The 24,590-nt window shown below is 40.6% G+C and overlaps 1 protein-coding gene and 1 pseudogene across 28 annotated transcripts in view; both read right to left on the bottom strand.

Moving 5' to 3' along the window:
• Positions 1-24,590, bottom strand: part of LOC105495968 (par-3 family cell polarity regulator) — a 719,051-nt gene that overhangs the window by 362,824 nt on the left and 331,637 nt on the right. The gene's annotated exons all lie outside the window — the stretch shown is intronic.
• The window catches only part of LOC139356375 (elongin-B pseudogene), a 36,078-nt pseudogene continuing 12,009 nt past the window's right edge, over positions 522-24,590 (bottom strand).

Below are 24,590 nucleotides of genomic sequence, written 5' to 3'. Positions count from 1 at the left end.
TTCTGTCATATACTCACATATATGATTACACGAAAGGTAGTATTTTAGCAAATGTATTTGCATAGAAAAGCTTGCTTGCAATTGCTGTAACAACATCAATACTAAACTCAGGTGAACACTTGATCATTATCAGTAACACTGACAACAGCCTGGCAAACATGATCACCATCACAGCAAAGAAGAAACAGAATTAAAAATGCAAAGCGAAGAAGAAAAGAGTCTGCAACAGCTGGAATCAGAACTAAAAGTTCCACTTAGCAACTCAGTGAAATCAGTCAAAAACATAAGACAAAATTTAAATTATGTTTAGAGTACTCTGTTTTTTTTTTTTAATTATTATTATTATACTTTAAGTTGTAGGGTACATGTGCATAACGTGCAGGTTTGTTACATATGTATACTTGTGCCTTGTTGGTGTGCTGCACCCATCAACTCGTCATTTACATCAGGTATAACTCCCAATGCAATCCCTCCCCCCTCCCCCCTCCCCCCTCCCCATGATAGGCCCCGGTGTGTGATGTTCCCCTTCCTGAGTCCAAGTGATCTCATTGTTCAGTTCCCACCTATGAGTGAGAACATGCGGTGTTTGGTTTTCTGTTCTTGTGATAGTTTGCTAAGAATGATGGTTTCCAGCTGCATCCATGTCGCTACATAGGACACAAACTCATCCTTTTTTATGGCTGCATAGTATTCCATGGTGTATATGTGCCACATTTTCTTAATCCAATCTGTCACTGATGGACATTTGGGTTGGCTAGCCGTAAGTAGAAAGCTGAAACTGGATCCTTTCCTTACTCCTTATACGAAAATTAATTCAAGATGGATTAGAGACTTAAATGTTAGACCTAATACCATAAAAATCCTAGAGGAAGACCTAGGTAGTACCATTCAGGACATAGGCATGGGCAAAGACTTCATGTCTAAAACACCAAAAGCAACAGCAGCAAAAGCCAAAATTGACAAATGGGATCTAATTAAACTAAAGAGCTTCTGCACAGCAAAAGAAACTACCATCAGAGTAAACAGGCAACCTACAGAATGGGAGAAAATTTTTGCAATCTACTCATCTAGAGTACTCTGTTTTTAAAAACTAGGATGTATTTGTTTTAAAGCCTCTAATAATACAGCTTTATTGATAGGTTGATTGATTGATTGATTGAGACAGAGTCTGGCTCTGTCACCCAGGCTGGAATGCAGTGGCACGATCTCGGCTCACAGCAACCTCTGCCTCCTGGGTTCAAGCGATTCTCCTGCCTCAGCCTCCTGGTAGCTACAGGCTACTACAAGTGTGCACCACCATGACAAGCTAGTTTTCGTGTTTTTAGTAGAGACAGGGTTTCACCATGTTAGCCAGGCTGGTCTTGAACTCCTGACCTCAGGTTACCCACCCTCCTCAGCCCCAAAAAGTACTGGGATTACAGGTGTGAGCTACCACGTGTGGTCTAATGACATAGCTTTAACCATGAAGCAGTAAACTCATCATTTATTCTAGGAGGGATATTTCTGAAACATTGGTGCACTGGTCAATGGTAAAGACATGGAAACCTTGAGGATACCAAACTAAAGACAGGCTATTTATATACAGTGAAGGCTATATTTAAACCACTGTCAATCCAATAGTCTCCAATGAAAGCAAATTAGAACTTATCAGAGCAAACAGAAGCATATGAAACATAATAATATCAAATTTAACACTGACTTCTACATCAGGAGGATTCGATAATAATAATACAGTCTGAGCAACATTACCAGAGCAAAAATTTAGTCAACTCCGAATTTAATACTGTTGGTGGCTATCTTAATTTGCTGAGAGAAACATAAACATGAGGATTTTAATAATTTCTAGATTTTAGTGTGTATAAACACGACAGCCTTTGCTGCTTATTAATATACACCCCCAAAAATAAACACCAGTAAGAACTATATAGTCACTCTCAGAACAAGGTCGCAAAAATACACATCTAAAAATCGATGTGCATTAATATTACAATGCCCTTACTATAAGAAAAGTTCTCTACCAAGAGGAAGCAAAATTTCCAGAATCATCACATTAAAACTATAAGCAAAACAGCAACAAAATGGGGAGGGATGGGCAGGAAAAGACCAAATACTTTTAGACAATGTTGTTACTTAGACACAGGTTCTGTTGCTTTCCAATTACTGGGTTAATTATTCAGTTGTTAAGTACCTCTGTACACCTCAACTTCTCTCCCTCTTCCTGTCACCCATCTGTGTGTAAGTCTACGAGAAGCACTATTAACTCAGAAGAGAAGGCCTTTAAAAAATAGCACAGACATAGGACCAAAAGCAGTACCCAATATCTACAGTAAAATAATCAAATAAAAGTATATTCCAACTCCCCAGTAAATTCACGGACGATACACTGAACTTGCTTGGTCACAATAAAACCACTCACCCTATTGCGTTTGAAATTTTCCTCAGGAGAATACATTGCATACATGATTTCAATTAAATAATTAAGACCATCTTCTTCAGACTAGACACAAACACTGTTAATGTGTTAGTCTGCAACAGACAGACAAAAATAATTAGTATTTATCTCTATATACCTGTAGCTTTCGAAATAAAATGTGGACTAGGGGAAAGAGGGGATTTGAGAAGAGGCAGATAACAGAGGGAGCTCCAGACCCTGTGGGATGTCTCTTATAGTGGGTGATGGAGCTCATGGATAGGGTGGTGTTCACATAAACTGCAATGTGAAGGATGCTACAGGGAATGCTCTGTCATGCAGCCCTTCTTGTGAGTTCTTCCAACATTAAACTTTTTGTTTGCATTTCAGTGATATTGATAAAATAAATTAAATTAAATTAAATATAGTCTGGATCTCCTATTTGCACTACCTCGTCACCGAGTGCTCCCATGCCAGGCACCATGTTTACATTTGTGTCCACTGTCAAATTCAGGAAGGTGTCCTAGATTTGATTACCACACTGATGAGAAAGAACAAAACCCAATAAAAGAAGTCAACAAGGCCAGGTGCAATGGCTCACACCTATAATCCCAGAAGTTTGGGAGGCCAAGGTGGGAGAATTGCTTGAGGTCAGGAGTTCAAGACCAACTTGGGCAACACAATGAGATCCTGTCTCTACAAAAAATAAAATTAAAAAATCAGGCAACTGTATTAGAACTTTGCTATAGTCCTAGGGCAGGAAGCAGGACTTGACTGCAGAGGCAGGGCTTGGACACCAGACCAAACTGCGGACTAACTAAAACAGGGCTGGGACAGAAAAAGTTTTCAATCAAACACACTCACCAGCTGTCATGTCAGTTTACTATTGCCATTGGCAACACTTAGGCGTTACCTACCATTTCCATGGTAATAACCTAATGTCCCAGTTACTACTCCTTTCCTAAAAATTTCTGTATAAACTTCCCTTTAATCTGCATGTAATTAAAAGTGAGTATAAATATGATTGGAAAACTGTCCTGGGCTGCCACTCTCTGCCCATAGAGTACCCCAGCTCTGCAGAAGCAATCACAGAGCTGCGGCACGGTTGCTTCAATAAAGCTGTTTTTTTCTAGCCCCAGCTTGCCCTTGAATTCTTTCCTGGGCAAAGACAAGGACCTTTATGGGCTAAGGCCCACTGTAGGGCTCACATGTCCTGCATCAGTCTCAGCTACTCAGGAGTCTTAGGTGGGAAGACCACTTGAGCCCAGGAGTTCAAGGCTGCAGTGAGCCGTGATTGTACTACTGCACTCCAACCTGGGCAACAGAGCAAGGCCCTGTCAGTCAGTCAGTCACTCAACAGCATGTTCTCATAAAAGGATGGCCAAACGACATCATAATGATGTTGAAATCAAGGTTTTCTTATGGTTAGAAGCACTGTAAGACCTGAGTCATCATAGTACATAAAGGCACCATAACCAAGGTCCAAATAAAAAGACCCCATGCCACCCCGGGGCAGGTCTAGGTTCATACAGCATACGATTTAGACTCAGCAAGGCATCTTTATCTCTCACAGTGATGTGAGATCTGATGGATATCTGTTACACATCTGGATGTGTACTGGTTTATGATTTCTTCTTGGTTTTATGATTGCATGAAAATTATAAGGCATTTTTATGGAGTTTTCACACACACATACACACGCATGCACATATAGTGTAGTAACATTGTACTAGAACCCACCACTTAAATGGAGGGATCTGAAATTTATTTAAATAAGGCACTACATTAGACACATGGAAAAACATGTAATGCACGTCACAGATGAGTAAGCTGGGGCTTAGAGAGATGACATGAAAAGTTAGTTTTCCAGCCAAGACTTCAGGCTCCTGAGCCAGTGCTCAATCACCAATCACAAATTATGAAATCAGATCTATTAAGTTCCATTTCTAGCTACCTGAGGATATAAATGTTAGTTTCAGTTTTTTAAAAGAGAAGAATTTTGGGCTGGGCACGGTGGCTCACGCCTATAATCCCAGCACTTTGGGAGGCCGAGGCAGGCGGATCACGAGGTCAGGAGATGGAGACCATCCTGGCGAACACGGTGAAACCCCGTCTCTACTAAAAATACAAAAAAAAGAAAAATTAGCCGGGCGTGGTGGCGGGCACCTGTAGTCCCAGCTGCTCGGGAGGCTGAGGCAGGAGAATGGCGTGAGCCCAGGAGGCAGAGGTTGCAGTGAGCCGAGATTGTGCCACTGCACTCCAGCCTCGATGACAGAACGAGACTCCGTCTCAAAAAAAAAAGAGAAGAATTTTGTTGTTTTCCTAGTAGAATTATGCACTGAGAAATCATATCCTGATTTTAATTCACAGCATGATTTCATTTTGGGAAGAGGAAGAAACGTTAGCCATAAACATATATTGTAACAACAGGCACCCAAATTTCAGAAATGTTAAGATAGGAAAAGGAAAAAATCTATCGTTAAATGGAGGAAGTACTACATATAAAATAGGAAAGCATGCCTGCAAGAAACAGGACTAGATTCAGTGGTTCCCAAACTCTGATTTCAGGGCCCTTTCATACTCTAAAAATTGATGGCCTCAAAGAGTTTTTGTTTATGTGAGGGCAGAGCTAGGGGTATTTACCATTTTAGGACTGAATGAGAACAACTTTAAAATATGTATTAATTTACTTTAATAATAATAAAACCCATCACATGTTAACACAACTCAATTTTATGAAAATTGTATTTTATAAAACAAAGCACATTTAGTGGAAAGAGCAGCAATGTTTTACATTTTGCTTAATAGAAGACATCTGGATTCTCATATCTGCTTCTGCATTCTCAGCTGCCATATGAAAAAGTATATAAAGGAAAAAAAGAACTTCACAAATATGCAGCTGGAAGAGGGAATAATATCTTAATAGCTTTTCCAGAAAATTTTAGATTTTCTTCTCTGATACCACACCATAACTCGACCAGTGGTGGTTTCTCAAAGGTCAGTTGCAATATGAATGTGAAGTTTTCTTTTTTGTTACATTAAAATCTATTTGTCTGTCTCACATTTTGAATGAAACTTCTACCCACGAAAAATTCCATAACATTAGTCATTTGGAAAATATTAGTTACTGAGTTAAGCCAATCTTCCAAATGTTGATATATTTATTTATTACAGAAAATCACATGTTAATATCTCTGCCAATTTAATCAGAAATATCTTTATGTATTGGGAAGCAGTCATGCTCACAGTGGGACATAAGTTTTCCAAAATCTAATTTTCACTAGAAAGTTTGAATTTTATCTTTAGCAACAAATACTGCCCATTTTTTGCCTTGTAGTGACAGGCTCGCGTCACTCATTCTTAAGAAACTCTCTGCCAGACACTCAAGTCTGAATAACCACAGTTTTTCTGTCCGTATTTCAAAGGAAAATGCTGTTCCATGAAAAAACCTCCCATGTAAATCAAGCTTTCGCATGAAAGTATTTCTCAAGACAACCACTGAGAAGCTGAGCACAGTGGCTCACAAATGTAACACTAGCTACTCAGGGAGGCTGAAGCAGACGGATCACTTGAGCCCAGGAGTTGGAGGCCAACCTGGGCAACACAGTGAGACATACCTCAACAAAAATAAAATAAAATTTAAATTTAAAAAGGAACCACTGAGCTTCCATATGTTGGAGAAGTGTTTTATGCCTACATCATCACATGAAATGTTAAATTGTATATTAAAGGATCAGATTTTAAGTAATTAATTTTATTTCTTAATCAAAAACAGTGGGTGAATATGGCTTTTTAAAAAAACTGTGAGTGTGTGGGGTAAAGAATACACTTGGTGCAACCGTCTTGATTTGTGTCAAATGATCTACATTTTTGCCCCTCAGGGCCTGGGCACCACTGATGTAGATGTCAACCCAGTGAACAACACAAAATCGGTTTTCATAACACTCTGAAAACAGTATCGCACCCAAGGCCTTCCTGAAATGATCTTAATGATCCCTTAGGGCCCAGAGACCACACACTAAGAACCACTGGCCTAGACCTGTGATCATGGCACATCAGTCACCTCTCTGGGCCTCCATCCCTAATGTATAAATTCAGAGGCGGCATTACTGGGTTTAGAAGTTTCCTTTAATACCAGAAAGGTAACAGTCCACATATGTTCATACACCCCCAACCAGGGATCATCCACCAAACCTCATCCTTGCAGAATAACAATTTATGAAAAAAATGTATTATAAAAAACATAAAAGCACTGCAAAGCAGTCTCAGCAGCCATTCTCAGGGTAGCTCCCAACAGGTCAAAGTATGACAAGCAACACAGAGTTCTAGAGAATGGTGCAGTAGTAGCCACAAATGGCATGAGGTCCTTTCACGAGTTTCACCTTATTTTCAGGAAAGAAAGACATTCGTATAAACATCTGGTCTTATCAACAAAATGAATCACGAAACACAACTTCCTCATTCATCTAAAAGTTCACCCTAAAAGGATTCCCAACTCTAACTGTCCTGACTAAATACAATATTGCATAAAGAAGGTAATTTTGCATTGGCCTCAGATGAATAAAACATAATCTTCTCACCTATGATTTGCTACGTTTCTGGGACCATGGCCTATTTCAGCATTATTAATAATCTGATGTAATTGTGTTCATTTCAGTAATTAGAAATAATAGGAGCTTCTCATTTAATGTAATTTGGTCACTATTATAGCCATTCCTTATCTCAAATTTTAGCAAAACTGATACATTTTAAAATATGATAAAACTTTCTAATTCCATAATCTTCTGATTTATTTAATATATAGATTTTCAAAGTATATCCCCTGAAATATTAAAAAGAAAATTCAAAGACAAGGATCTTCAATAATTAAGCTGCTGCATGAAGCACAGAGCGAATGGTGCGATGTCACTGGGTCCAGAATGATGGTGGAGACTGTTTGATGTGTACACTGCTTTGAAGAGGGGATAAAACACCAATAAACCCTCATCACAAGATCTGAAATTCTCCATGGCACTAATGCACTGTAAATATTGATGTCTCTCTCTAGGTAAGGTGCCTTTTAAATATGTGGAAGGAATGGTGATCTAATTATGAATTAGAGCAAATTCCAAAGGGCAGACATATACACTTTTAACTGTTAAATATCCCACCCTTTCTTCTCATCAACTTTCCCAAATGCTCTCTTCCTTCATTCTTCAAGTTGTTTTTCAATTATTTAACCACTTAAGGCAACAAATAAACCTCTGCCAAGAAGACAGGCATAAATCATCAAGGTATTTAATCGAATCTAAATATAATATGCAGTTACAAGTGTGCTTTTAGAACTTATGATGCAAACAGCAAAATTACTCTTCATGTAAAATGAAAATTATCTCTCTCCCATCTTCAGGGCAATTATACATTTCCTAAAGAGACAGCTGACCATGGGAAGAAGCAAGTTATTATTACATGCTGTGGGGATACAAACCTGTTATCACGATTGCAAAACCCACCTTCAGATATGTGTTACTCCTTTTCATAAAGGTATTTATCCATATTTCACTTATTTCCTAGAATCTTTGGAAGAAATTTATGCAAGGCGAGGCAAGAAATAAGCTTTGAAAAACAACAAACGACTGAGAGAGAAGGATATAAAAATGAGTTTTATCACCTCGTTATTAAATATTTTTTCTATATAAGCAATAAATACAGGATACTATGGTTGGAAGATGTTTAGTGATAAACTGAAATATTACATTTTACAGATAAGTGCAATGAGCATCACATACATAGTTTAAGGGCCAGGTCAAAGGTCGCTATGCTCCAAGGAGACACAGCTGCATCTGGAGTACTTGGTAATCGACTCCCTGTCCTGTGTAATTCAGATCTGATCGCATCGCTATCCAGACAAAAATAAGACATATGAAAAGTACAAGATGCCTATATTGCACTTGAAACAACAGGTGATTTCTTGGTAAGTTTAAGATACATTACTGTAGATAACAGGATGTTTTCAATGGTTGCAATGAATCCAACAAACATAACGAGGGAAAACAAAGTCAAGGGGAAAAAATATATGCAATTTTCTTTCGAGACAGAGTTTCACTCTAGTTGCCCAGGCTGGAGTGCAATGGTGCGATCTCGGCTCACTGCAACCTCCGCCTCCCGGGTTTAAGTGATTCTCCTGCCTCAGCCTCCCGAGTAGCTGGGATTACAGGCATGTGCCACCAAGCCCGGCTAATTTTGTATTTTTAGTAGAGACGGGTTTTCTCCATGTTGGTCAGGCTGGTCTTGAATTCCTGACCTCGGGTGATCCGCCCACTTCAGCCTCCCAAAGTGCTGGGATTACAGGTGAGAATATATGCAATTTTCTAATGACATATTAATGTTTCCACCCAAAAGCCAAGCATTTTTCCGTGGCATATTAAATTTATACCATTATGATTCTCACTCTGAAACTGACAATATAACCACTCTGATCAAAAATCCTCTACTCACTCACCTGAGAACAAGTGAGGAAATCTGAATAAGATTGTATACATTTTATATAAAGACTGTATATTAACGCTGTATAAATGTTAATGTGGTTGTGACAGAACAGGAACTTTTCTCAAAATCTTAACCATTGAAATGAATCTCTCTGTATCATTTCTCATAACTGCATGAGATTCTATAATTAGCCCAAATTTAAATTTTTTTAAAAACACAAAGTTAAACAAAATCCCAGGTACAAATTCTCAATGTCAAGGCCTGCCACAATTGAGACTTAGGGTACCTTCCTAACATTATTTCCCCTAATACTCTGCTTATCACCCAATGTTTAGCCCCTACAGCCACTGCCAGTGCCCTGTAGCCTGTCCACACAGACAGCTCCCTGAACATGCACCACAGTAGACAACCGTATGGCTCACCAGTGCTGCAACTACCGTTATCAGGAACCTTTGCCCCCCTCTCCACCCACTTCAGTGTGTCCTATACCCTAGAAGTCCTCCTCAAATGACAGCACCTCCTCCAACCCATCAGATCTAGTATTTGTGTCCTGGCAGCAAGTGTTTGGCAAACTCAGAGAGGGGTCTTTGAGGACAGTTTAGCGGAAAGACCGTTTCTAACATATGGCAGGATTAAGGAATGACAGCAAAGGGTATAGTGCCCTCTGCTCACATGAGGCAAGGAGAGCTGTGACATTCCCCAGAGGGCCACAGCTACACAAAAGCCACAGCCAGGAAGGCTGACTCCCTCTTTCCACTTCCGTCAATGCCCTGCTGCCACAGTCCTAGCATGGAAAAGGGGCAGAGGGCATAGAGCCTGGACAGCCAGTGTGAGAGGCTGGCCTCCTGGCACATGCAGCAGAGCAGATAGGTCAAAGGAAACGATCCAGCTCAGACGTACTAGTAAAATTCCTCTGCCTCTTTCTCCCACTGCACCTTGCTTCTCCTTTTTTTTAAGAGACAAGGTCTTGCTCTGTCATCCAGGCTGGAGTGCAGTGCAAGATCACAGCTCACTGCAGCCTTGAACCACTGGGCTTAGTGCTCCTCCAGCCTCAGCTGCACCAGTAAGTGAGACTATAGGTAGACGCCACTACTCCCGGCTAATTAATATTTTGTAAAAATAGGATTTCACAGTGTGGCCCAGGCTGATCACAAACTCCTGGCCTCAAAGTGAACTTCCCATCTCAGCCTCCAAAAGTCTTGAGATTACCAGCATGAACCACTGCGCTCAACCTGTTTCTACTTTTAATAGCATTGGCCAGTTATTCAGCAAGAGGACAAGTGTTTACTCCCTTCATTTTTACAACCCATCCACTCTAGACACACACCCCAACAAAGCAGGAACAAAATGTTTTAAAGTTGTCTAAGATACATCAGTCAGAAACAAAAATACTTCCCAATTCATTTTTTAAACAGATGTATTCCAGTATTTTATTTTTATTTTAAACTTTTATTTTAGCTGCAGGGATAAATAGGCAGGTTTCTTTTTCTTCTCTTTTCTTTTTTTTTTTTTTTTTTTTTGAGATGGAGTCTTGCTCTGTCACCAGCCTGGAGTGCAGTGGCACGATCTCAGCTCACTGCAACCTCCGCCTCCCGGTTCAAGCTCTTCTCCTGCCTCAGCCGCCCAAGTAGCTGGGATTACAGGTGCCTGCCACCACACCTGGCTAATTTTTGTAATTTTACTAGAGATGGGGTTTCACTGTGTTGGCCAGGCTGCTCTCGAACTCCTCATCTCAGGTGATCCACCCACCTCAGTCTCCCAAAGTGCTGGGGTTGCAGGTATAAGCCACTGTGCCCAGTCCCTGTAGGTTTCTAATACAGGTAAATTTTGTGTCACAGGTTTGGTGTACAGATTATTTCGCCACCCAAGTAATAAGCATAGTATCCAATAGTTGTTCTTTTTATTTATTTATTTTATCATGACCTTCTCCCTCTCCCTGTCTCCACGCTCATGTAGGCCCAGTGTGTGTTCAGGCACTCCTTTCCTTTCATCCCCAGGGTAGAACAGAGTGGTTAAGGGGCATAAGAAATGGACATCAGAGGTGAAAAGCCTTTGACTTCTCTCTTCCCGCCTCCCAGGGGAGAGTGAAGGACCTGGCCCGAGGCAATGATGTAAATGACCAGCTACTTATCAAAACAGGCATTGGCTACTGAATCCTCTGCACAAAAACATAGTATCCTCAAGTCCTTTGATAAGCCAGTACAGTTTAGGGGAAAAGTTAGTTGAGCCCCTGCCAGACACATCACAGCGTGATCTGGCCACCCAGAGAGCAAACGGAACACAGTAGTTCACAACAATGACTTTTTCTCTTTTATATATATATTTTGGTGTCCCTATTTTGCTATGGTTGAGATACCGTCTGGCTACTTCAACCAATAAATATTTGATTAGCATCTAACCAGACATCATTATCCTAGTGATTTTAAAAACTAATAAATATGGGAGCAAGATGTTGAGAGTCCTTTACTGTAGAAAAAAAAAAATCACTCTAAATTGAATCCCATTCTGCCCATTCATTCATTCATTTATTTGAGACAGGGTCTTGCTCTGTCTCCCAAATGGGAGTAGAGTGGTACAATCATAGCTCACTGCAGCCTTAACTCCTGGGCTCAAGCGATCCTCCCATCACAGCCTCCCAAGGAACAGAGACTACAGGCACACACCACCGTGCCCTGATAATTTTTCTTCTCTTTTTTTTTGAAACAGCATCTTACTCTGCCTCCCAGGCTGGACTGCAGTGGCACTATCATTGCTCACTGCATCCTCAAGCTCCTGAGCTCAGGGAAGCCTCCTGCCTCAGCATCCCATGTAGCTGGGACCACAGGTGCCCCCCACCATGCCCAGCTAATTTTTTATTTTCTGTAGAGACAGCGTCTCACACTATGTTGTCTAAGCTGGTCTTGAACTCCTGGCCTCAAGCTATCCTCCCGCCTCAGCCTACCAAAGTGCTGGTACAGGCATGAGTCATCATGCCCGACCTGGCTAATGTTTTTATTTTTTAAATTAATGGGTCTCGCTATATTACCAAGGCTGGTCTCAAACTCCTGGCCTCAAGCAGTCCTGCTGTCTTGGTCTCCCAAAGTGCTGGGATTACAAGGTGTGAGCCCCTACACCAGGCCTCTGACCATTCAAAAAGGAACAATTCCTCTAACAGATTGCTACTCCCTCCCCAGCGACTGGCTCAGGACAGGTAAAAGGCAAATGTTAGTAAGTGTCCAACAGGGACAGTTAGAAGAGTACGAAATACGATGAGAAGCCCAGATAAAAATAACCAAGGGTAATTACACAACTGGTACCAGAGACTTTCATTGCGAGAATATTATGGAATTATTTTTCTGGATTGTTTTTGTACTTTCAGAAACATATCTTAATGGGCAATGAGGAGATTGAAGCTGAGACTAGGGGAATGTAAGGTGGAAAGAAACTGAGAAAAAAAAAAAAGAAGCAAGTTAGAGGGAGGATAGAGGGGCATATGAGCAGGCAAGAGTGAGCAATTTTACTTAAAATTTTTAAAAAATGCAAGGTGCTATGGCTCACGCCTATAATCTCAGCACTTTGTGAGGCTGAGGCGGGCGGATCACCTGAGGTCGGGAGTTCGAGACCATCCTGACCAACATGGAGAAACCCTGTCTCTACTAAAAATACAAAAAGAATTAGCCAGGTGTGGTGGCACATGCCTGTAATCCCAGCTATTCAGGAGGCTGAGGCAGGAGAACAGCCTGAACCCGGGAGGCAGAGGTTGCGGTAAGCCGAGATCACGCCATTGCACCTCAGCCTGGGCAAGAAGAGCGAAACTCCGTCTCAGAAAAGAAACAAACAAACAAAAATGTGTTTCTCTTACAGATAAACAAAAATGAATAAAACATGAGAAAATGAAACAAACTCCTGGGCTCAGGTGAATCATTTGAGCCCAGGAGTTTGAGACCTACCTAAGCAACATAGTGAGACCTCGTCTCTACAAAAAATACAAACATTAGATAGGCACAGTGGCACGCATCTGTGGTTCTAGCTATTCTAGAAGATGAGGCAGGAGAATCGCTTGAGCCTGGGAGGTCATGGCTGCTGTGAGCCCATTTCATGCCACTGCACTCAAGCCTGGATGACACAGTGAGACTGTGTCACAAAAAAATAAAAATAAAAATAAGAGAGAGAGAAAACACAAAAAAGGGGGGGAGGCTTATGTTATTGTTATTTATAATATTGTTTTTCTTCATATATGTGCTGAGCAGGAGATGTGCTATCTTTCTATTTCCACATGGCCAACAGCCCCAGTTAGAATGTAGGACCCACAAGGGGATAGAACATATCTTTCTTCCTCACTCTCTCACCCTCAGTGCCCAAAACAGTGCCTGGAAAACTAAATACGGTTGATTCTAGTTTTACACAATAGTTATGTTATATAAAGTAACTGTAAACACTGAATGAGCAAATACTCAACCATTGTTCCTAGGAGAACTACAAGGTTAGGTAGAGCCTCTGATCACAACCCCATTGTTCACCATTCAATACAGAGCCTTGCCTTAGGTGTGATCTGTATAAAGACATCTTACTTAATATATATTGTTGATTAAACTCACGGCCAACAGGACTATAACTCATACCTGAACAAAGCTTACCTAATACATATACTTTCTCTGGAAGGTGTATCATAGACTAACTGTGCTGAGGAATACTAGACAGCATTTTGGTATTATGCTTGGGCACTACTTTAACAGCAAAATCACCAGCAAAAAAGCACGAAAAAGATGGTGACAAATAGCCCATGAAAAGGACACTTTTTTACAATATGAAAACCAGAGCAAGAAGGCAGTTTCCCATTCTTCAACCTCAACTGGAAACATAGTCAAGTGACTCAAACTGTTTGCCATCCAACACACGTTCATGAATGAGCACAAAGGTGCCCTGAGTATTAATTCAGGAGTTACAAATAAATTTTAGCAAATAGCTAAAATCACAAATATGGACTTCACAAATCATGAGAATTTTAGGTAAATATTTACTAAATGAACGACTCTTATAAATCTTTAAAGGAACTATACCCTTCCCTCTGTCAGATTCCATTCCAGATACTGCTCTTGTGCTTTTTTCCCCCATAGGCAATCTTTTGACAGGAGTGTGCTGTTTCATTGCTCCTCTCCAGTACTCAACTAACATAGTTTTTGCTGTTGTTGTTGTTGCTGCTATTGTTGTTTCTTGTTGTTGTTGCTGTTTTGCCAAGAGTGCCAAAAACGTCTTTCCCTTTATCAACCCGTATTTTTGAGCCCCATATCCCTAGGATTTCACAGTACACAACACAGACCTGCCCTCTGCCCTCGTGAAGTTTTCAGTGCCCTGGAGAAGGTAGACATGATCCAGCCCTTCAGTGTGATTCTGCTGCTTCATAAGTACACAGCACTACAGGAACATCTAAGAAAGGCACTGTCTTTAAGAGCTTTAGCAAAGACTTCAAGTGAAAAAGAAGAGCTAAATTTTACCTATGAACCTTTTGCATTCTTCTGCAGGCCACCTCTTATGGAAAGCCTCTGACCACGCCTCCACAAGCTCCTTTCACGGCTGCCAGATCGTATCACTGTGTTTGCCACATTGCCCTGCTAGGTTTTAGGACGTTCCTCCTCACTGGCAACACACTCCTAGACAACCCCATCATGCCATTCACTGTCATATCCATAGAGGCAAGGCCCTTAAAAGTATCTGAAACAAGTCTCAATCAATTTAGAAGTTTAGGCAGGGCACAGTGGCACATACCTGTAATCCCAACACTTCGGGAGGTCAATGCAGGTGGATCACCTGAGGTCAGGAGTTCGAGACCAGTCTGATCAACACGGTGCAACCCCGTCTCTACTAGAAATACAAAAATAAGCCAGGTGTGGTTGTGAGCACCTGTGACCCCAGCTACTTGGCAGGCTGATGTACAATAATCCTTTGAACCTGGGAGGCACAGGTGGCAGTGAGCCAAGATCGTGCCACTGCACTACGGCCTGGGAGACAGAGCAAGACTCTGTCTCAAAACATAAAAATAAAAATTAAAAAAAGTTTATTTTTGCCAAGGTTAAAGACATGCCCCAACACAGCCACAGGAGATCCTGAGAACAACTGCCCAAGGTGATTTGTTACAGCTTGATTTTATACATTTTAGAGGACAGAAGTTATAAGCACACATCAATCAATACATGTAAGGTATACACTGGTTTAGTCTGGAAAGGTAGGACAATGAAGCAAGGGATTCCAGTTATAGATTCAAAGATTTTTTGACTGTCAATTGGTTGAAAGAGTTAAGTTATTATCTAAAGATCTGGAATAAACAGAAAGGAGTGTCTGGTTAATATAAGGGGTTGTGGAGTCCAAGGTTCTTACTATGCAGATGAAACATCCAGGTAGCAGGCTTCAGGGAGAATAGATGGTAAATGATTTTTAATCAGACTTAAAAAGGTGCCAGACTCTTTACGAGAGAGATTTGTGAGGCCATTTCAAAATACACCAAAGAAATATATTTTGGGGTAAAATACTTTGATTTCTTTAAGGACCAGCTATCTGGCATTTTGTTATATATTTTATCACTACCAAGAGACTATAAGGTGGCTGTTTTAATGTTTTGGGTTTTTTTGGGGGTTTTTTTGGTTTTTTTTTTGAGACAAGGTTTTACTTTGTCACCCAGGCTGGAGAGCAGTGGCATGATCATAGATCACTGCATCCTTGAACTCCCAGGCTCACGTGATCCTCCTGCCTCAGCTTACCAATTTGCTGGGACTACGGGTGCACACCATGATGACTGGCTAATTTTCTTATTTTTATAGAGACAGTGTCATGCTGTCCAGGCTGGTCTCAAAATTCTGGGCTCGAGCGATCCTCCCACCATGGCCTCCCAAAGTGTTGGGATTAGAGGCACGAGCCAGCCTGTTTTAATGTTAATGCTGGTCAGTAACACCTGAATTCCAAAGAGATGAGAGTATAAAAAGGTATATCCAATCCCCTTTCCCATCATGGCCTGAACTAGTTTTCAGGTTTACTTTGGTATATCCCTGGCCAAGAATGGGTCCATTCAGTTGGTTAGGGGTCTCAGAATTTCATTTTTTGTTTGCAGTCTATTTTGGTTTTGTTTCAGGGCAATGGTGGTGGTGCCTGGCCAGAAGAATGGGGCAGAAGGAAGAGAATAAATGAGCAGAGAAAACTGCAGGTGCAAAAGCCAGACACTGAAATTCAAGCAACACCAATCAGACGTAGATTTAATCTTTTCACATAGTCCCATATTTGTTGGAGGCTTTGTTCGCTTCTTTTTACTCTTTTTTTTTCTCTAAACTTCTCTTCTCGCTTCATTTCATTCATTTGATCTTCAATCACTGATACCCTTTCTTCCAATTGAATGCATGGGTTACTGAAGCTTGTGTATTTGTCACATAGTTCTCCTGCCATTGTTTTCAGCTCTATCAGGTCATTTAAGGACTTCTCTACATGGGTTATTCTAGTTATCCATTCGTCCAATTTTTATTCAACGTTTTTAGCTCTACGTCTGCTTGGTGTACCTGAAAGTGATGGGAGAATAGAACCAAGTTGGAAAACACTCTGCAGGATATTATCCAGGACAACTTCCCCAACCTAGCAAGGCAGGCCAACATTCGAATTCAGGAAATACAGAGAACACAAAAAAGATACTCCTCGAGAAGACCAACTCCAAGACACATAATTGTCAGATTCACCAAAGGTGAAATGAAGGAAAAAATGTTAAGGGCAGCCAGAGAGAAAGGTCAGGTTACCCACAAAGTTAAACACATCAGACTAACAGCGGATCTCTCAGAAGAAACTCTACAAGCCGGAAGAAAGTGGGGGCCAACATTCAACATTCTTAAAGAAAAGAATTTTCAACCCATAATTTCATATAAAGCCAAACTAAGTTTCATAAGTGAAGGAGAAATAAAATCCTTTACAGACAAGCAAATGTTTAGAGATTTTGTCACCACCAAGCCTGCCCTACAAGAGATCCTGAAGGAAGCACTAAACATGGAAAGGATCAATCAGTACCAGCCACTGAAAAAACATGCCAAAACATAAAGACCATCGATGCTAGGAAGAAACTGCATCAACTAACGAGCAAAATAACCAGCTAACATCATAATGACAGGATCAAATTCACACACAACAATATTAACCTTTAATGTAAATGGGCTAAATGCTCCAATTAAAAGACACACACTGGCAAATTGGATAAAGAGTCAAGACCCATCTGTGTGCTGTATTCAGGAGACCCATCTCACGTGCAGAGACACACATAGGCTCAAAACAAAGGGATGGAGGAAGACCTACCAAGCAAATGGAAAACAAAAAAAGGCAGGGGTTGCAATCCCAGTCTCTGATAAAACAGACTTTAAACCAACAAAGATGAAAAGAGACAAAAAAGGCTATTACATAATGGTAAAGGGATCAATTCATCAGGAAAAGCTAACTATCCTAAATATATATGCACCCAACACAGGAGCACCCAGATTCAAAAAGCAAGTCCTTAGAGACTTACAAAGAGACTTAGACTCCCACACAATAATAATGGGAGACTTGAACACTCCACTGTCAATATTAGACAGATCAACAAGACAGAAAGTTAACAAAGATATCCAGGAATTGAACTCGGCTCTGCACCAAGCAGACCTAATAGACATCTACAGAACTTTCCACCCCAAATCAACAGAATATACATTCTTCTCAGCACCACATTGCACTTATTCCAAAATGGACCACATAATTGGAAGTAAAGTACTCCTCAGCAAATGTAAAATAACAGAAATTATAACAAACTGTCTCTCAGACCACAGTGCAATCAAACTAGAACTCAGGAATAAGAAACTCACTCAAAACCGCTCAACTACATGGAAATTGAAAACCTGCTCCTGAATGACTTACTGGGTACATAACGAAATGAAGGCAGAAATAAAGATGTTCTTTGAAACCAATGAGAACAAAGACACAACATACCAGAATCTCTGGGGCACATTTAAAGCAGTGTGTAGAGGGACATTTATAGCACTAAATGCCCACAAGAGAAAGCTGGAAAGATCTAAAACTGACACCCTAACATCACAATTAAAAGAACGAGAGAAGCAAGAGCAAACATATTCAAAAGCTAGCAGAAGGCAAGAAATAACTAAGATCAGAGCAGAACTGAAGGAGATAGAGATATAAAAAACCCTTCAAAAAATCAATGAATCCAGGAGTTGGTTTTTTGAAAAGATCAGCAAAATTGATACACCACTAGCAAGACTAATACAGAAGAAAAGAGAGAAGAATCAAATGGATGCAATAAAAAATGATAAAGGGGATATCACCACCAACCCCACAGAAATACAAACAACCATCAGAGAATACTATAAACACCTCTATGCAAATAAACTAGAAAACCTAGAAGAAATGGATAAATTCCTGGACACATACACTCTCCCAAGACTAAACCAGGAAGAAGTTGAATCCCTGAATAGACCAGTAACAGGCTCTGAAATTGAGGCAATAATTGATAGCCTACCAACCAGAAAAAGTGCAGGACTAGATGGACTCATAGCCGAATTCTACCAGAGATACAAGGAGGAGCTGGTACCATTCCTTCTGAAACTATTCTAATCAACAGAAAAAGAGGGAATCCTCCCTAACTCATTTTATGAGGGGAACATCATCCTGATACCAAAGCCTGGCAGAGACACAACAAAAGAAGAGAATTTTAGACCAATACCCTTGATGAACATCGATGCAAAAATTCTCAATAAATTACTGGAAAACCGAATCCAGCAGCACATCAAAAAGCCTATCCACCATGATCAAGCTGGCTTCATCCCTGGGATGCAAGGCTGGTTCAATATACACAAATCAATAAACGTAATCCAGCATATAAACAGAACCAAAGACAAAAACCACATGATTATCTCAATAGATGCAGAAAAGGCCTTTGACAAAATTCAACAGTCCTTCATGCTAAAAATTCTCAATAAATTTGGTATTGATGGGACATATCTCAAAATAATAAGAGCTATTTATGACAAACCCACAGCCAATATCGTACTGAATAGGCAAAAACTGGAAGCATTCCCTTTGAAAACAGGCACAAGACAGGGATGCCTTCTCTCACCACTCCTGTTCAACATAGTGTTGGAAGTTCTGGCTAGGGCAATCAGGCAGGAGAAATAAATCAAGGGTATTCAGTTAGGAAAAGAAGAAGTCAAATTGCCCCTGTTTGCAGATGACATGATTGTGTATTTAGAAAATCCCATTGTCTCAGCCAAAATCTCAAGCTGATAAGCAACTTCAGCAAAGTCTCAGGATACAAAATCAATGTGCAAAAATCATAAGCATTCTTACATACAAATAACAGACAGAGAGTCAAATCATGAGTGAACCCCCATTCACAATAGCTTCAAATAGAATAAAATACCTAGGAATCCAACCTACAAGGGATGTGAAGGACCTCTTCAACGAGAACTACAAACCACTGCTCAACGAAATAAAAGAGGACACAAACAAATGGAAGAACATTCCATGCTCATGGATGGGAAGAATCAATATCATGAAAATGGCCATACTCCTCAAGGTAATTTATAGATTCAATGCCATCTCCATTAAGCTACCAATGACTTTCTTCACAGAATTGGAAAAAACGACTTTAAAGTTCATATGGAACCAAAAAAGAGCCCACATTGCCAAGACAATCCTAAGCCAAAAGAACAAAGCTGGAGGCATCACGCTACCTGACTTCAAGGCTACAGTAACCAAAACAGCATGGTACTGGTACCAAAACAGAGATATAGACCAATGGAACAGAACAGAGCCCTCAGAAATAATACCACACATCTACAACCATCTGATCTTTGACAAACCTGACAAAAACAAGAAATGGGGAAAGGATTCCCTATTTAATAAATGGTGCTGGGAAAACTGGCTAGCCATATGTAGAAGGCTGAAACTGGATCCCTTCCTTACACCTTATACAAAAATTAATTCAAGATGAACTTGACTTAAATGTTAGACCTAAAACCATAAAAACTCTAGATGAAAACCTAGGCAGTACCATTCAGGACACAGGCATGGGCAAAGACTTCATGTCTAAAACACCAAAAGCAATGGCAACAAAAGCCAAAATTGACAAATGGCATCTAATTAAACTAAAGAGCTTCTGCACAGCAAAAGAAACTACCATCAGAGTGAACAGGCAACCTACAGAATGGGAGAAAATTTTTGAAATCTACTCATCTGACAAAGGGCTAATATCCAGAACCTATAAAGAACTCAAACAAATTTACAAGAAAAAAACAAACAACCCCATCAAAAAGTGGGTGAAGGATATGAACAGTCACTTCTCAAAAGACATTTATGCAGCCAACAGACACATGAAAAAATGCTCATCATCACTGGCCATCAGAGAAATGCAAATCAAAACCACAATGAGATACCATCTCACACCAATTAGAATGGTGATCATTTAAAAAGTCAGGAAACAAGAACTGCTGGAGAGGATGTGGAGAAATAGAACACTTTTACACTGTTGGTGGGATTGTAAACTAGTTCAACCATTGTGGAAGACAGTGTGGCGACTCCTCAAGGATCTAGAACTAGAAATACCATTTGACCCAGCCATCCCATTACAGGGTATATACCCAAAGGATTATAAATCATGCTGCTATAAAGACACATGCGCATGTGTGTTTACTGTGGCACTATTCACAATAGCAAAGACTTGGAACCAACCCAAATGTCCATCAGTGACAGACTGGATTAAGAAAATGTGGCACATATACACCATGGAATACTATGCAACCATAAAAAAGGATGAGTTCATGTCCTTTGTAGAGACATGGATGCAGCTGCAAGCCATCATTCTCAGCAAACTATCGCAAGAACAGAAAACTGAACACCGCATGTTCTCACTCACAGGTGGGAATTGAACAATGAGAACACTTGGACACAGGAAGGGGAACATCACACACCGGGGCCTGTCGTGGGGTGGGGGAATGGGGGAGGGATAGCATTAGGAGATATACCTAATGTAAATGACGAGTTAATGGGTGCAGCACACCAACATAGCACATGTATACATATGTAATAAACCTGCACGTTGTGCACATGTACCCTAGAACTTAAAGTATAATTTAAATAAATAAATAAATAAATAAATAAATAAATAAATAAATAAATTTGGTATGGGTGTAGCACATGTGATTGGAAACAAAGTGATTGGAAGGTGATAAAGCAAGCAAGGTAGGCTGGGATGAGGCAACTCAGTGTCTTCCAAGTCAGAGACTGTCAAAAGTTGATGTGCACAGAAACCACCTAGGAATCTTTGTTAAAGAACTTCAGTAGGTCTGGAATGGGTAGGATCTGAAATTCTGCATTTCAGTGTCCTGGTGACATCAGTGCTGTTGGTCTGAGTGATCATCACCCTTTTGTGACTCTGAGTAGCAGGGCTATGTCATGCTATATACATGTAATTGCTATATATATAAAATAAATATTATATATATACACACACACACATTTAATTCAGCTGTGATTATTTTAAAATGTGAACTTCATACTGGCAGTCACAGATCTTCATCATTTCTCAGCTTGATTTATTCTATCCCTCCAGGCTTGGCCGTCTCCAAGTCATCCTCTACAAAGCACTCATGATACCTTTTCTAAACCACAAATCAGATGTCATAACTCAGAATCTTCGGTCTGCTTGGGCACAATACCATTAGAGTACCCTCTGTGAGCTGAACAACATCTCTGCACCCTGACACTCAACTGGAACACGCACTGCAGAAGGCCACAGAGGCTTTCCGGTTCTCTCCCTGGGCCCTCTTCTCACCCACTCTCTTCTCTAAGGTCAGCCGGGCAGGCATTGCCATCTCTGAGAAGTTTAACAGGTTTCTACAGCCTAAGTGAAATCACGCTTGATTTCACTTGTTAGATCTGGTACTTTCTCATCTGTCCGCCTCATTAAATTTTGTGATTCTACCCCTAGTGTTTAATCCAGCAAAGGACACTGAGAAAATGTTTGTTAAAGTGTTACTGTATAAATAAATTAAGAAAATGAATGATTTCCATCTACAGATACAGGACTTCCATCTATCTCTGTCCTTTTCACATTGATTGTCTCAAGTATTGAAAGGGCAATCTCTGTAGCAAAGAAACAATTACAGATGTTGGAAGGCCCCAGAGAACCAAAAAAAGGTCTTCTACCAGGAAAGGGACAAAGAATTGCTGCTTCAAATACTGGTGATAAACTCCCTGGTTGGAAATCCCATCCAGGTTTTACTTCCCTTTTTTTTTTTTTTTTAATTATTAATTTTGCACTATATGGTCCTTCATGCAGTGCTGACTCCCTTATGAGAATATCTGAGTGGGAGTCAATCTAAATTAATTCTTCACATATAATTTTATGTGTGTATCTGCACGGAATTCCTCATATCACTTCCCCTTTACCAATTTAGTTCAACAATCATGTAATTAAATTTTAAAATTATAACTTCATCTAATAAGTAATTTGTCTTTCAAAAATTGACATTGACTATTGATTGCATTGAAGATATTCTCTAAATGCTCAATGCCCTCTCCTTTGACATTTGTCTTCTATTATTTTGTTAAGAATTTAAGTACAGCACTAACTGTCAAGTTAACTTTCGATGAGCATTATTTCCCCTATTTCTTTATTATTATAACCTTTACTCCACAATACTATATAAAAGCGTAATCTTCTTCTCTTACCTGGGGACTAGCAATTTGCCAATTTCATTTGCCAGTCTTCTGTCACCTCAGGATGTGCGTTTGAAGCTCCTGCACTTTACGAGATTTTATAATTACCCCAGTGTATGTTGACCATCAACAATTACTTCACAGCAGCAGGCCTCTCTACAACTATGAGGTGTTAAACTTCCACTCTAATCTCCGTACTTCATTTTTGTCAGAACTGGGCTTTACATCTTGCACATGAATTTTTTATTTTTTATTTTTTTTTATTTTTATGTTTTTTTTGAGACAGAGTCTAGCTCTGTCACCCAGGCTGGAGTGCAGTGGTGCAATCTGGGCTCACTGCAGCCTCAACCTCCCAGGCTGAAGGGATCCTCCCACCCCTGCCTCCTAAGCAGCTGGGACCACAGGCTCGCCACCACACTGGGATGCACATGAATCTTCATGGTACTAAAACCTTTTTTTTTTTTTTTTTTCTTTTTGCACCCTGACATCTAAATCTAAATCTCTTTTACTGGTGGAAGTGGGCCTCTCACAGACATGCAGAGTGCCCTCTATGCACGGCTTGCTCATGGGCACTGCTTCCTGCGTCTTTGGGCTTCCTAACAGCGGGATGTACAGGGCGTCAAGGGTGTCGTCCGCCTGGAAGCCCAGCAGAGCTGTGGCGGGGCTGTGGCCGCGCACTTTGGCTGGTGAAGCCACACTCACCCAGCGTCTTGCCAACATCCAAGAGCTGGTCATCCTTGTACAGCTGCTGAGGATGCCCTCGACGATGCATTTCAACTCAAACACCATGCTAGACACCTTGGTATCTGTGAAGATGGTGATGTAGTGGCACTGGATCATGAGGAACATGCTATCTCTGTGGCCGCCTCTCCCTTCAGCACACATGCGCGGCCACGCTTCGCCAGGTTCCCAGCAGCCAGCACCCACAGCCCAGCATGCCACATGCATGGCCCCGTCCCTTGCCTGCCCTGCTAAAAGCTTTCTAAGGAAGTTTAAAAAGTCATTCTGTCAAAGACAAACATCTACAGTGGGGCACAATGGTTGAAGCCTGTAATCTCAGCACTTTGGGATGTTGAGGTGGGCAGATCATGTGATGTCAGGAGTTCTAGACCAGCCTGGCCAACATGGTGAAACCCTGTCTCCACTAAAAATACAAAAATTAGTTGGGCATGGTGGTGTGCGCCCATAGTCTCAGGGGTGGCTGAGGCAGAGAGCAGAAGAATCGTTTGAACCTGGAAGGCCAATAATGCCTCCAGAATGCTCCATTCTGATGAGGAGAGGACAAAGAATACACATGTGAGCATAGCGTATGCCATGAGGAGATCAGTGCTAGGAACGAAAACGAAGTAAAGGATCGGATGCTGCCAGAAGTTGAAAAGCTTTATTTTCTACAGGGGGAGTATGACAGAAGCACTTTAAAAACATTCAAATTGCTCATTATCCACTTCTCTGTCTTAACTGTTCCAGTTTCAAATTAATTCCTTACCACACAACCCTGTACACACTGGCGATTAATAAGGCCATTTGGCACCAACTGGTTGCTCCAAGGCGGCAATAAGACTTCATGGCTCTGAAACATATGGCTGCGTGTCTGTTTGTATTACCTTCAAAGTGCAGAGATCTTTCATAGCTAATCCAAACCATTCATTCTCCTCCTTAAGGAAAGAGTAATGTAAAAGTAAACATGCCCTGATCATTTATAATAAGCCAATTAAGTCTGTAATCACTAACATTTGTTGAGCATTTACTATGGGTTATGTATATGCTAAGAACCTTAATGTCATAACTGATCAAATCCTCAGAACAAGGCCATAAAATAGGTTCTATTATTATTCCCATCTTACAGGTATGAAGACTTGGTGTTACAGAGATCAGATATCCTGGCAAAAGTTTTAATCCAACAGTAATTAGTAGAAATAAAAATCCAAGCCTCAGTAGTCAAGCCACAGGAAACATGCTCCTATCCAGTATGCATGAAATCCAGGAACACCAAGAACTGAAAGCAAGA

This window comes from Macaca nemestrina, chromosome 9, assembly GCF_043159975.1.
Source record: "Macaca nemestrina isolate mMacNem1 chromosome 9, mMacNem.hap1, whole genome shotgun sequence".
NCBI classification, from domain to species: Eukaryota; Metazoa; Chordata; class Mammalia; order Primates; family Cercopithecidae; genus Macaca; species Macaca nemestrina.
This window is presented reverse-complemented; position numbering and strand designations above follow the sequence as displayed.